The sequence below is a fragment of the Cebus imitator genome, unplaced genomic scaffold (genome assembly GCF_001604975.1).
Source record: "Cebus imitator isolate Cc_AM_T3 unplaced genomic scaffold, Cebus_imitator-1.0 Scaffold103, whole genome shotgun sequence".
Classification (NCBI taxonomy): domain Eukaryota; kingdom Metazoa; phylum Chordata; class Mammalia; order Primates; family Cebidae; genus Cebus; species Cebus imitator.
In genome coordinates, this window is record NW_016107418.1 from 233,872 (window position 1) to 247,639 (window position 13,768).

General features: G+C 41.5%; 1 pseudogene; it reads right to left on the reverse strand.

The window, feature by feature from the left end:
* LOC108310432 lies at window positions 1–593 on the reverse strand (annotated as a pseudogene).
* Window positions 594–13,768: the final 13,175 nt, after the last annotated feature.

A 13,768-nucleotide genomic window follows, 5' to 3' on the forward strand; every position in this document is an offset into this window, starting at 1 on the left:
TTTACAATTGAAACTCTGGGAATTCAAAATTAACATCCTTGCCCATGAGCTTCTTATAGACACCAGAAAAAGTTTCAACCTTGTGTACCACATTGTTCTGCTGTGCTTTGTCCAAATGAAGTTTTATAAGCCGGCTGCCATCCAGTTTCACGCGATTCTCTTGCCCACAATTTCACGTGGGAAGACCAGGTCCTCAAGGATTGCATCGTGCACAGCTGTCAGTGTACGGCTCCTGGGACGCTTTTGTTTATTTTTTGTACGGCTTTTTCAAGTTGGCTGAGGCAGAATTTTCCTCGGAGCGATAAAGACAACATGCTTCCCACTGAACTTTTTCTCCAATTCGCGCACTAGCCGGACTTGGATTTTCTGGAAAGATTTTAGTTGAGGAACAGGAACAAAGATTGTGATAGCTTTCCGGCCACCACCAACTTCAATTTTCTTGGCTGCCGTAATATTCAGCTCCCTGAGCTGAGCCTTGAGGTCCGAGTTCATCTCCAGCTCCAGAAGATCCTGGGAGATGCCCGACTTGAACTCGTCTGGCTTCTCGCCATTGGGCTTCACGATCTTGGCGCTGGAACTGAACATGGCTTTCTACTTAGTGAGCGCCAACGTAGGAAAAGACCCAAATCTCGAGAGATCGGTTTTTTCAGCCGAGTTTAAGTGGAATGAGACTTACCTGATGGCCATTGTATCACACCCTAACATCACATTTATGATTACATTCAGTAATATTAAGTTCCTTACAGCATATAAAAGTGCTGTTTAATAAGTCTTCACCAGCAAAGATGGAATAATCAATCAAGCATTCAAACTGATTAATCCGTAAGTACGAAGATGAATCTGGTGCCACTAGTGATAGCCAACATGAAAGTTAGATGAACTGCTATAAACCTACCTGATAAGACCATGACTTCCTCTCTGTAAGATTTTAGTTCTTAATTGAAACATTTGTAGTAGGTGAAAATGAAGCTTTCTCATTCATATTTTAATAAGATCTTACAGTATATTTTATGCCAATCATTCTAAAGTATTTTAAGACTCATTTATTAATTATTAATTATGCTTGTTGCCTCAGCCTCATTTTGTGAGAATAGAAATACTAATAACTTTCAATGTTTCCCCAGCCAGTGTTCATTTAAAAGCAAATACATTGGTTTTTTTGAAACATTATTTATAATAGACCATAGTCTCTAGTTGTCATGTTTGTGGTGAAACTGCTTAAAGTACATACATATCCCAAAGTGGGAAGTGAAACACTAGAGTCAGCATTTTACCTTGGGAAGGTTATACCAATTTATGTGCACAAGCTTATTTGCTTTATAACAGTGAAACTGGACCAGCATAGAAAGCTATTTTGGCTAAATATATTGCTTGATCTGTTTCATTATAGAACTCTTCCAGGCAGCAAACTTAGATAACTACTTCTTTAAGGGAAATTAAAGCAGGCTGTAAAAAAAGGCATATAGAAGGCATTAAAAACAGACACTTTATGAAAGAAGACATAGTAATGTCCAAGAAGCAAATGTAACAGTGCTCATCATTGTTAGTCATCACAGAGGTTGACTTAAGACCCAGTGGAGATACCACTATGTGCCTAAAATTTTGAAAAGCCAACAATGCCAAGTAATGGCAAGGATGTGGAGCAACTAGAGCTTTCTTGAATTGCTGGTAGGAGTGTAAAATGTTACAACACGGATCACCTGAGGTCAGGAGTTTGAGACCAGCCTGGCGAACATGGCAAAACCCTGTCTCTACTAAAAATACAAAAATTAGCCAGGCATGGTGGTGGGCGCCTGTAATCCCAGCTGAGGCAGGAGAATCACTTGAAGCCAGGAGGTGGAGGTTGTTGCAGTGAGCTGAGATCATGCCACTGCACTCCAACCTGGGCGACAGAGCAAGACTCCGTCTCAAAAAAAAAAAAAAAAAAAAAAAAAAGAAAAAAAATAAAAAAAAAAAAAAAAAAAAAAAAAAGGTACAACAATTTTGGAGAACTTTTTGTCAGTTCCTTATAAAGTTATACATACATCTACCCTAGGACTCATGAATCCCATGCCTAGGTATTTTCCCATGAGTCATGAAACCACTTACAAAAAAAAAAACCCTCACAAAAATTGTTCATTAGCACTGGGCGTGGTGGCGCATGCCTGTAATTCCAACACTTTGGGAGGCTGAGGTAGACAGATCACCTGAGGTCAGGCATTAAAGACCAGCCTGGCCAAGATGGTGAAACCCTGTCTCTACTAAAAATACAAAAATATTAGCTAGGCATGGTGGCGGGCGCCTGTAATCCCAGCTACTCGGGAGGCTGAGGCAGAGAACTGCTTGAACCCAGGAGGCGGAGGTTGCAGTGAGCCGAGATTGCGCCAGTGCACTCCAGCCTGGCTGACAGAGTGAGACTCTGTCTCAAAAAAATAATGTTCATTAGCAACTTTCTTCCTAAGAGCCCCAAACTGGAAACAACTCAGATATCCATCTGCAGGAGAATTAATAATCAAATAGCAGTATATCGATACAATAGAGAATACTACTAATAAAAAGGAAATAAACAGGACACATGCAACAACATGAAAGAGTCTCAGAAACATCATGTTGAGTGAAAAAAGCCATTCTGTCAGAGTCCATGTAAGTGAAATTCTAGAATAAGCAAAACTAACCTATAGTGATAAAATCCAGAAAGTGGTTGGAGGGACTTACAGGGGTGGGGAGGGTAGGTGCATGGGGATTGACTGGAAAGAGGCAAAAGGGACCTCCAAGATGGAAGAAATATTCTATGTTGGCCTGGCCCTGTGGTTCACGCCTGTAATCCTAGCACTTTAGGAGGCCAAAGTGGTGGAATGCTTGAGCCCAGGAGTTTGGGCAACATGGTGAAATTTGTCTCTACAAAAAATACAAAAATTTACCCAGGCGTGGTGGTATGCATCTGTAGCCTCAGCTACTCTGGAGGCTGAGGTGGGAAGATTGCTTGAGTTCAGGAGGCAGAGGTTGCAGTGGGCGATGATGGTGCTGCTGCACTCCATCCTGGGCAACAGAGCAAGACTCTGTCTTAGAAAACACAAAATGAAAAATTCTATGTCATGATTTGGGTATTGGTTACACAAGTACATAATTGCCAAGACCCATAGAACTGTGTACTTAAGATCTATGTAGGCTGGGCGCGGTGGCTCATGCCTGTAATCCTAGCACTTTGGGAGGCTGAGGTGGGCGGATCACCTGAGGTCAGGAGTTTGAGACCAGCCTGGGCAACAAGGTGAAACCCCATCTCTACAAAAAATACAAAAATTATCCAGGCATGGTGGCATGCACCTGTGGTCTCAGCTACTTGGGAGGCTGAGGTGGGAGGATCAATTGAACCTGGGAGGTCAAGGCTGCATGAGCTGTGTTCACACCACTGGACTCAACCCTGGGTGACAGACTAAAACTCTGTTTCTCCACCAAAAAAAAAAAAAAAATGAACTATATGTTTTATATCAATTATACTTCAGCTAAAAAAAATAAGAGCTCCTTTTGTCCCCACCCTACTGAAGAGAACGTCTGCCCAGGCAACATACAGTGCAAAAAAAATTCTGTTTTAGGCAAAGGCCCTCTAGGTAAGACGTAAGCTCTGTTGGACTTGAACGCCAGGCAGGATTTAACCAACACGCACTATGGCTCTAACCTATCTGAACCTAATGATCCTGTGGTTTACTTACTCTGGTGTTTTAGTAAAAGCTGCCTTTCCTACCTCAATTTTTATTTTCCTTTTCTGTCTTAGCTTTTCTTGGTGTTTTGACTACAAACATTTGTTGATAAGGGATGATATATATGAAAAAATTTGTTGTCATTTTTGAGACTTATTCCCTTTGTTTTTAAAAAAGAAACACAATGGTGTGTTTGACTTTTCTTTTCTTTCTTTTTTTTTCAGAGACTGTGTCTCACTCTGTTGACCTGGCTGGAGTGCTGTGGCACCATCACAACTCGCTGCAGCCTCAACCTCCCAGGACTCAAGTGATCCTCCTACCTCAGCTTCCTGAGTAGCTGGGACCACAGGCGCACACCACCACACCTAGCTAATTTTTTTTTTTTAAGTAGAGACGAGGTTTCCCTATGTTGCCCAGACTGGTCTCAGACTGCTACACTCAAGTGATCCTCCCTCCTTGGCCTCCCAAAGTGTTGGGATCAGGCATGAGCCATGGTGCTTGGCCATGTTTGACTTTTCTAACTGCCAAATCTGATCCAGTACAATTACTTAGTTAGATTAGATTACTGTTTATATTAAACTCAAATAATGATTAAGTTGGAAAAATTTCATGACAAGAGCTCACAGGTGAAATCAACCAAAATCAGCTAGTGCTTGTCTTAACCTATCCTTGCCTGTGTATGCTGCCTCAATCATCAGAGGGAATACGAGGCTGAGCTGACAGATGAATGACCCCTGCTAATGGAGTACAGATAGTTCAGAGGTAAGTTCACATGTGAAGCCAAATATGATCAGCAGCACTTGCAAATGTCTCTCTTTCAATACTGCCACATGACAAGAACACAGGTGATGTCTTCAAGAGGTCTCCCTCTATGGTGTTTGACCTCCACAGCACACTCTTCATCTGTAGCATCAGAGCCCAAGGCCTATCCAGATGACAGGATATTTTTTAAAAACTTTAAAAATAGAAATATAACATACATACAGTTGTGGCAGCTAGTTTGCAAAGATGGCTCCAATACTCATGCTCTGCCAGTTCCTTCCCACATTGAGTCAGGCCAGCCCGTGACTTGAGTTAAACAAGAGAATGTGACAGAAGTGACCCTGGGCCAGTTCTGGACCTGGCTTCTAGAAGCATTGGTAGGTTCTGCTTCCTTTCTCTTGGAACACTTGTTTTTGGGAGCCCTGTCAGTTTGGATCCTCCAAGAAGCAAACACCAAGACTGAATCCTATGTGCAGGAGATTTATTAGGGGAAATGCTACTGAAGGACAAAGAGAGAGAGGACAGGAGGAGCCTGGGAACACCTTCAGATTTTGTTTTGGGACTGACACTCATAAAAGGAGAGAAGGAAGGAAAGAAGGTTGAGTAGGAAGCAGGGCAGCTCTGGGAAGCCCTGGGCCAGGCTGATGAGGAGCCCCAGAGAAAAGATTGCCCATTAGAGAAGCCCCTCCATGGGCAAGAATGGTCCAGCTCTAGTTCCCCCGCTGTGCTCAATCAGTGGCTAAGAAAAGCCCTGGGGAGAGCAAGGCCTCGGTGTGAGGAATGTAATGGATCCCAAAGGCACAACACCTGCAGGCTGTCAGCTAACTACACTCCTTGCAGCAAGTTCTGTTCTAGAAGGAGGTCTGAGTGACAGGGTCTGTGTGGCTGCCACACATTGCCACTCTACCAGAGAGGCAGTGTGGTGAGAAGTGGTCCTGAGACTAAATGGAGCAGGAGGGAGGCCCAGCTATTTGAGCATCAGAGGTGAGTTTCCCAGTGACACCAGCCCCAGCCACCATCTAATTGAAAACTCCAGAGGATAAGCTGCCCAATCAACCCACAGAATTGTGGGTGGTAATAAATGCTTGTCCTTGCTTTAAGCCACTAAGCCTTGAGGTGGTTTGTTATGCTGCAGTAGCTACCAGCAAACAACAGTGAAGTGCATAAAATGCACCAATTTTTTTTTTTTTTTTGAGATGAAGTCTCACTCTGTCACTCAGGCTGGAGTGCACTGGTGTGATCTCAGCTCACTACAACCTCAGTCTCCTGGGTTCAAGTGATTCTCAAACCTCAGCCTCCCAAAAAGCTGGAATTACAGGCACCACATCATGCCTGGATAATTTTTTGTGTTTTTGGTAGAGATGGGATTTTACCACATTGGCCAGGCTGTTCTCAAACTCCTGGCCTCAAGTGATCTGCTTGCCTTGGCTTCCCAAAGTGCTGGAATTACAGGCGCGAGGCACTACCCCCAGCCAAATGCACCAATCTTATATCAGGTTGGTGCAAAAATTAATTCAGGTTTTTGCCATTACTCTCAATGGCAAGAGCCACAATTACTTTTGCATCAACCTAATACACAGCTCAATGAATGTTTACATATACAAATCCATATATGTCCATATGTAAAGATCACTCGGGGCAAGTCATAGTGATTCCTGCCTGTAATCCCAGCACTTTGGGAGGCCAAGGTGGGTCGATCACCTGAGGTCAGGAGTTTGAGACCAGCCTGGCCAACATAGTGAAACCCTGTCTCTACTAAAAATACAAAAATTAGCTGGGTGTGGTGGTGCATGCCTGTAGGCCCAGCCACTTGGGAGGCTGAGGCATGAGAATGACTTGAATCCAGGAAGAGGAGGTTGCAGAGAGCTGAGATCATGGCACTGCACTCCAGCCTGGGCAAAAGTGAGACTCCATCTCAAAAAAAAAAACCCAAAAAACAAAAAACACTCGGATCAAGATGTAGAACATTTAGAGCAGCCTAGAATGTTCCCTCATGGCTCCCTCCCCAGTCATTGCCACTCCCCAACATAGAGATAGCCACTACCTTGAGTTCTATCACCATACATTAGTTTTACACATTCTTGAACTTCACTTAAATGGAATGATACAGTATGTACTTTTTAGTGTCTGTCTTCTTTCACTTATTGTTATGTCTGTGACTCATCCACATGGTTGGATGCGATGGAAATTTGTTCTTTTTTTGTTGCTGCATAGTTTTCTATTTATATGAATATACCATACTGCATTTACTCATTGTCCTGTTGAAAGTTTGGGATGTTTCTGGGTTTTGGCTCTCATGAATACAGCTGCTTTAAACATTCTTGTATAAGTCTCTGGACAGACATGTGCACCATTTTCCTTGGATCTATATATCTAGCAGTTGAATTTTTGGGTTGTGGGATGGCATATGTTTGGCTTCAGTAGATAATGCAAAACTGATTATTTTGTAAACAGATTTGTATTTAGTTCAATAAATGATAATGATAACTCAGGGGCATTTCAGTAAGAGCTGCCCTGCTTCTCTTTCTTACCCACTTGACTTAAAGCTCCATGGTGGCATGAATCATATCTGTCTTCTTTTAAAACCTTTTTATTTAAAAAAATTTTTTTTGGCTAGTCAAAATGAAGCAGAGAGAATGGAGAAAGAACAAAGACATCTGTAGCTGATTGTGATTACTTCGTTGTAAACACCACTGCAGTCGGACTAGCCTGTCTTCTTCAAGTAGTGCAGTGTATGCGGTACCTATTTCTTGGAAAAAAAAAAAAAAAGAGTATATGCTGGGTATGGTGGCTCATGACTGTAGTCCCAGCACATTGGGAGGCAAGGTGGGAGAATCGCTTGAACCTAGGCATTTGAAACCAGCCTGGGCAGCAAAGTGAGATCCTGTCTCTACAAAAATATTTTAAAATTAGCAGAGCGGGGTGGTGTGTGCTTGTAGTCCCATCTACTAGAGAGGCTGAGGTGGGAGGCTTGCTTAAGCCTGGGATGTCGAGGCTACAGTGAGCCATGATTGTGCCACTGCCCTCCAGCCTAAACGATAGAGTGAGACCATGTCTCAAAAAAAGAAAAGTATAAATAAGGTGCCATTGTTTAACACTGAGAAATATATAATTCTGACTGGATTTTAGCTACTGTGGTGAGCAAATGGAGGAAAAAAGACTATGTTTTTCTTTCTGGATCTTCCAAAGGTGTTATTTATAATCATTTTTTTCCAGAAGTGACAGTATTTATAACCATTTGACTGTAGGTGCATGAATAGGGATTTTGGAAACTTTCTACTAGATTTCAGTATTGTAGAGACAGGTCCAGAGTAAAATGATTAAGTCCTTAGAGTAGGGCTGTTTAATCTGAAATTTGTGGATGAGTTTTGTGAGGGCCTGAAATTGCATGCAAAATTTTATGTGCAAACAGATATATCACTCAGGATCCTTGATTGCAAGTGGCAGAAGCTCAGACAGGATTCACTTAAGTAACAAAGGGGTTTCATGGCAGGGTCTTGGTTTGGCTCATGTAGTTCAAGGAAGGTAGGCACAGCCATGCCTAGGCCAAAATCTAGGGCTTAAGCCTGGAACTTGGACTTAAAAAAAAAAGACAAAAACAAAACAAATTAAAATCTAGGGGTGCCTCATGCCCTGATGGCTTGAGGACATCTGGTTGACAGAATCCAAAGCACATCTGAAACCCAAGTTTCAGGAGGACCTAGAAAATGTAGTTTTTAGCTTTCCAATTTCTGCAGGACAGGAAGCACCCTAAAAGAATGTAATCGATCATGGGATTCTTTCTTTTTCCTTTTCTTTTCTTTCCTTGTTTTTCTTTTTCTTTTTTTTTGAGAGGGAATTTTTCTCTTGTTACCCAGGCTGGAATGCAATGTGTGACCTTGGCTCACTGCAACTTCTGCCTCTTAGGTTCAAGCGATTCTCCTGCCTCAGCTTCTCGAGTAGCTGGGATTACATGCGCATACCACCACACCTGGCTATTTTTTTTGTATTTTTAGTAAAGACGGGGTTTCACCAAGTTGGTCAGGCTGGTTTCGAACTCCTGACCTCAGGTGATTCACCCGCCTCGGCCTCCCAAAGTGCTGGGATTACAGGTGTGAGCCACCATGCCAGGCCATGGGATTCTTTCTTTAAGATCCCCAAAATGTCCTCAAAATCCTTCTTAACACTGGCCATCGATGGTGCAAAGTTGGATCTATTGGTGAAATCTATTTGTCATGCCTATGCTATTTCATGTTGCTCCCAGATCTCTTATTTTTGTTCATAAAAATATATGCAAAACTTAGAAATAGGCAAAATGTTGGCCACATGTCCTTTCAATGTCATATTAGAACACCATTTATAGCATATTTTTCTATAATGGATAACATAACAGTCTGTCCTAGAAAGGCAGACCATAAACTTACAACAAAAACTACTTCAGCCCCAATTGTTTTAGTACCAACCCATCCAACCAATGTGTTCCAAGATTCAGCAACTTGTGTGGTTTACAAAATCCGACATATGTTCATTCTCTGCCCAGCTCAGTCTTAGAACCATCTGAGCTCAGCCATCCAACTTCCTTCTTTTGAGTTGCTACTGAGATGTTATAAACTCAGGGCTTTCCCTTACTCAGCAAGTTTAAGAAATTTAGCTTTCTGTCATCAAAGGGTGGCTCTGGTGGTCTTTGTGAGGTGCTTTGTCAAAGTCAATGGGTGCATTGCTATATAGAAAATGAAGAGTGAGGTTGGGCGTGGTGGCTCATGCCTGTAATCTCAACACTTCAGGCGGCCAAGGCAGGAGAATTGCTGGAGTTGAGGAGTTCGAGACCAGCTCGGGCAATATAGTGAGACCTCATCTTTACAAAAACTTAAAAATTTAGCTGAGCATGGTGGTGTATACCTGTAATCCTAGCTACTTGGGAGGCTGAAGTGGGAGGATTGCTTAAGCCCAGGAGACAGAGGCTGCAGTGAGCTGAGACTGCATTATTGCACTCCAGCCTGGGTAACAACAACAACAACAAACAGCAAACAAAAAACAAAAGAAAGAAAAAAGAAAAGCTAAGAGTGGGCAAAAAGGACAAAACAGAAACAACCCTGAATATAACTTGAAGCAAGGTTTTATTAAGTATAAACTTCTTGGAATTAGCAATCAATTGATAAAATTAGCCATCGTCCTTGATTTGAGGAGAGCAGGCCTCTGCATTTGCAGACAGTGACAAACTATGATTGAATGGTGGAAAACTACTATAGAAGAACATTGTGGAAGTGTTGAATCCCAAGTGGCTACAATCTCTCTTCAAACAAATGATCCCCTACCTGCCAAAAACTATGGGATGATTTTTGGTCCCTACCTGTCTGCAGTATTTGATGATGTGGATCACGCCCTTCTTAAAATTTTTCTGTAGACTTTCATGATGCTGTGCTTTCCAGATTATCTTTCATCCTCTCTGATAATTCCTTCTCAATTCTGTCTCTTTGGAGAGAGATCAAGCAGGATAAAAAGTAAGAAATGACCATTGAGTTTGTGGTTATGATGCCATCCATGCTGTTAGCAAAAGTCATGGAGCAGAGCAGACAGTAGACAGATTGTAAGGGATAGAAGGAAGGGTAGCAACAGTGTCTGTGGGCCTCTGTTTCTAAAATTTGGAGATTGTTGTTGCTTTTGTTTACTTTGGGTTTTTCTTTCATTGATTTTTGCTCTTCCCTGTCTGCCAATTTTCAAGCAGTTAGTGTTCATCTGCCACGCACAGGAACTGTTCCTGGAGCTGTTGTGATGCAGAGATGGCAAGTCCCCTCACCATCCTCCAGGAACAGATATCTGAGGATGAAGAAGAGAAGCCAAGCACAACGGGCATTGCAGAAGATGGTGAATGCCCCGTGAACCCTGCTATAGACTGAATATATGTATCCCTTTCAAATTCCTATCTTGAAATCCTAACTCTCAAGGTGATGGTATTAGGAGGTGGGGCCTTTGGGAGGTGATGAGATCCTGAGGGTGGAGCCCTCATGAACGGGATTAGTGTCTTTATAAAAGGGACCCCAGAGAGCTCACTTGCCCCTCCCTCCATGTGAAGACACAGCGAGAAGGCATTCTCTATGAATCAGGAAGGAGGCCCTCACCAGACACAAAATCTGCTTGTGCCTTGATCTCGGACTTTCAGCCTCCAGAACTGTAAGAAATAAATTTGTTGTTTGTAAGCCACCCAGCCTATACTATTTTGTAATAGCCACTGGAATGGACTGAGACAAGCCCCCAGGTTACCTGGAGAGATTTGTTTTTAAAAATTGAAGAGACGTGACCATATTTAGATAGGAAGATAAAATCTAGAGGAATGTTAATGTGTGTTCATGTTGGTACTCATTAAAAGTGAACTTTACCACGTTAAGCCAGAGGCATTCATTGTCTTGAAGATTTTAAAGACTATTACAGCAGGAATGCAAAAGCAAAGTAAATATCTAACTTTTAATCACAAAAATAGGTTCTGAAACCCGTTTCAGGGGCTGTGGTTGAGAATGAAAACTATTTCCACACAGCTTACTACTTGTATCAACATGCTTTGGCTATCCCAGTTCATGATTAGAAAGAGCCTAAATCAATCCCTTACTGTGGTGAGAATGTATGATTTGAAATTCAGGAGCTCTCTCTCTCAGTAGCCAAGTTCCCTGTGACAAAGAGGGCTTATTAGTTGTGATTGTGTTCAGCTGCAAGCTACAGAAAAAAAAAAAGGCTAAGTAAGAACGACTTTTCAAAGAGATGTTTATTTTTCTTACCAAGAAAAAATGTGAAACATATAACAAGGCAAAAGGGTGACTGAAAGTCTTCCAAATGTCATATGACAGCACTGTCCAACAGGTCAGCTCAAGGCTAATTTCATTCTCTAGGAGAATGTACCTTTGTTTGACACTTTCTATTAATTAGGGTCCATACTCTGTAAACTTACAAGTAAATGGGTAGATTTTTGACTAAGAGTAGTAGAAAGGATAACCCCAAAGGTGGTGGCTTTATTGCCCTGTAGGTTAGCAAGGGCTTTGATGCTAGCTTAAGCTTCTATCAGCACATTTTTCTTGTTTGAATATATAAATTTCAGTTTCTCGATCTCTGAACCAGCTTTATTATGCTGCAGGTTTCTTCATTAATGAGTCAAGTAAATTTTTACACACATTCATCTATATTTAGGACTATGTGGGGGTGGAATGAAGATCTGGGGATCTAGCTGTTCCTTTAAAGGGTTTTTACCCCATCTGTTTTTGGCTCCACCCTGCAACCCACCTTTGGCAGGCTCTCTCTCCTTCTAATTCCTAAGCCTTTCTGGGGTTCTGTGACATGAATCACCTTGCTTCTTCTTGGCTTCCCACCTCACAGGCACTTAGCTTTTTCTGCTTTATTGTATTATTTGCCACTTGGCCATCTACTTTCCAGCTTTCAAAATTTTGTTGTCATATCTCATCTGCTGTCATTTTTGTGGGCTTTTTGCTTCCTTGTGAGTTTATGCCTTAAAAAATTTTCTTTCAGTCTTTCTAGTGGGGTTTGAAAAGGGGCCTAAGATATAGCTATATGATCAATATATGTATATATATATATGAGATCAATCTGCCTTGCTTAACTAGAACTGAATGATTTCAAAATGTAGCCCCAAATATAGCAGTGGTTTCTTTCTCCACAAATGAAGAAATGCATCAAGGGTTGAAAGAGGGCCAAACTTCTGGTGATTAAGCTGTTTGGACCTTGGTATGATTTCTTTTAAAACATTTAACAAATATTTATGCCCAATATTTTATGCTGAACATTATAAATCACAGTACTTTGGATCTCAAGTGATAAATTCAGACTATTCAATATATTAAATGCAATCCCACTATTGACTCTTTATCCAAAGGAAAAGAGATCAGGCTGGGTGCAGTAACTCATACCTGTAATCCCAGCACTTTGGGAGGCTGAGGTAGGAGGATCGCTTGAGGCGAGGAGTTCAAGACCAGCCTGGGCAACATAGTGAAGTCCTGTCTCTACAAAAATATTTAAAAATTGACTGAGTGTGGTGGTACGTGCCTGTAGTCCCAGCTACTCAGGAGGCTGATGTGGGAAGATTGCTTGAGGCCAGGAGTTGGAGACTGCAACTGCTATGATCTCGCCTCTGCACTCTAGCCTGGAAAACATAGTCAGACCCTTTCTCTAAAATAAATCAATAAAAAAATAAGAAATCAATATATCAAAGGGATACCTGCACCCCCATATTTACTGAAGCACTATTCACAACAGCCAAGATGTGAAGTCAACCTAACTGTTCATCAACAGACATATGGATGAAAAAAATGTGGTATATATACAAATGGGATACTATTCAGTTATAAAAAGGAATAAAATCCTGTCATTTGCAGCAATATCGATGAAACTGGAGGTCATTATGTTGAGTGAAACAGGCACAGAAAAACAAATATTGCATGTTGTCATTCATATGTGAGAGCTAAAAAAGTTAATCTCATGGAGATAGAAAGTGGAATGACAGAAACCAGAGGGTAGGAAAGGTGTACGGGATGGGGGGTGCAATCATACAGTGAGATAGAAAGAATAAATTCTAATGCTTGATAGCAGAGTAGGGTGACTGTGGTTAACAACAATATATTGGATATTTCAAGATAGCTAGAAGAGAGGACTTGAAATATACTCAACACATAGAAATAATAAATGCTTAGGTGATAGATACCCTAAATGTCCTGACTTGATCATTATACATTCTATGCATGTAACAAAATATCACATGTGCCTCAGAAATATGTACATATATAGTATGTCAAATAAATAAATAAATGCACCACTGAATTGCACTTTGGAAAGTAGCAAGCACTGGGACATGCAGAAATGGTCCTTGCTGGCGTTATCAGTGTCACACTTGTGTGCAGTGTCAGCATCTTTTGCTTGATAGTTAATGAACTCTGGTATGGAAAAGCCATCTTATACATGCTGCCTGTGACTTTTCACAGTATGTTGAAGAAACATGCTCTGAGTAGTGGCAATTTAGTCAGATTACTTCCATACTGATTCAAGAAGCATATTGCTAACATCCAGCTGTCCTAAGTGAATAAAGGAGTGTGAAAAAACTGTCATTTTTGTTAGGCTGGACAAAGAAAATATGGCACATATACACCATGGAATACTATGCAACCATAAAAAAAGACGAGTTTGTGTCCTTTGTAGAGACATGGATGAATCTAGAAACCGTCATTCTCAGCAAACTGACACAAGAACAGAAAACCAAATACCACATGTTCTCACTCATAGGTGGGTACTGAACAATGAGAACATCTGGGCACAGGGAAGAGAACAACACTCACTGGGCTAGGTGGGGAGGGAGG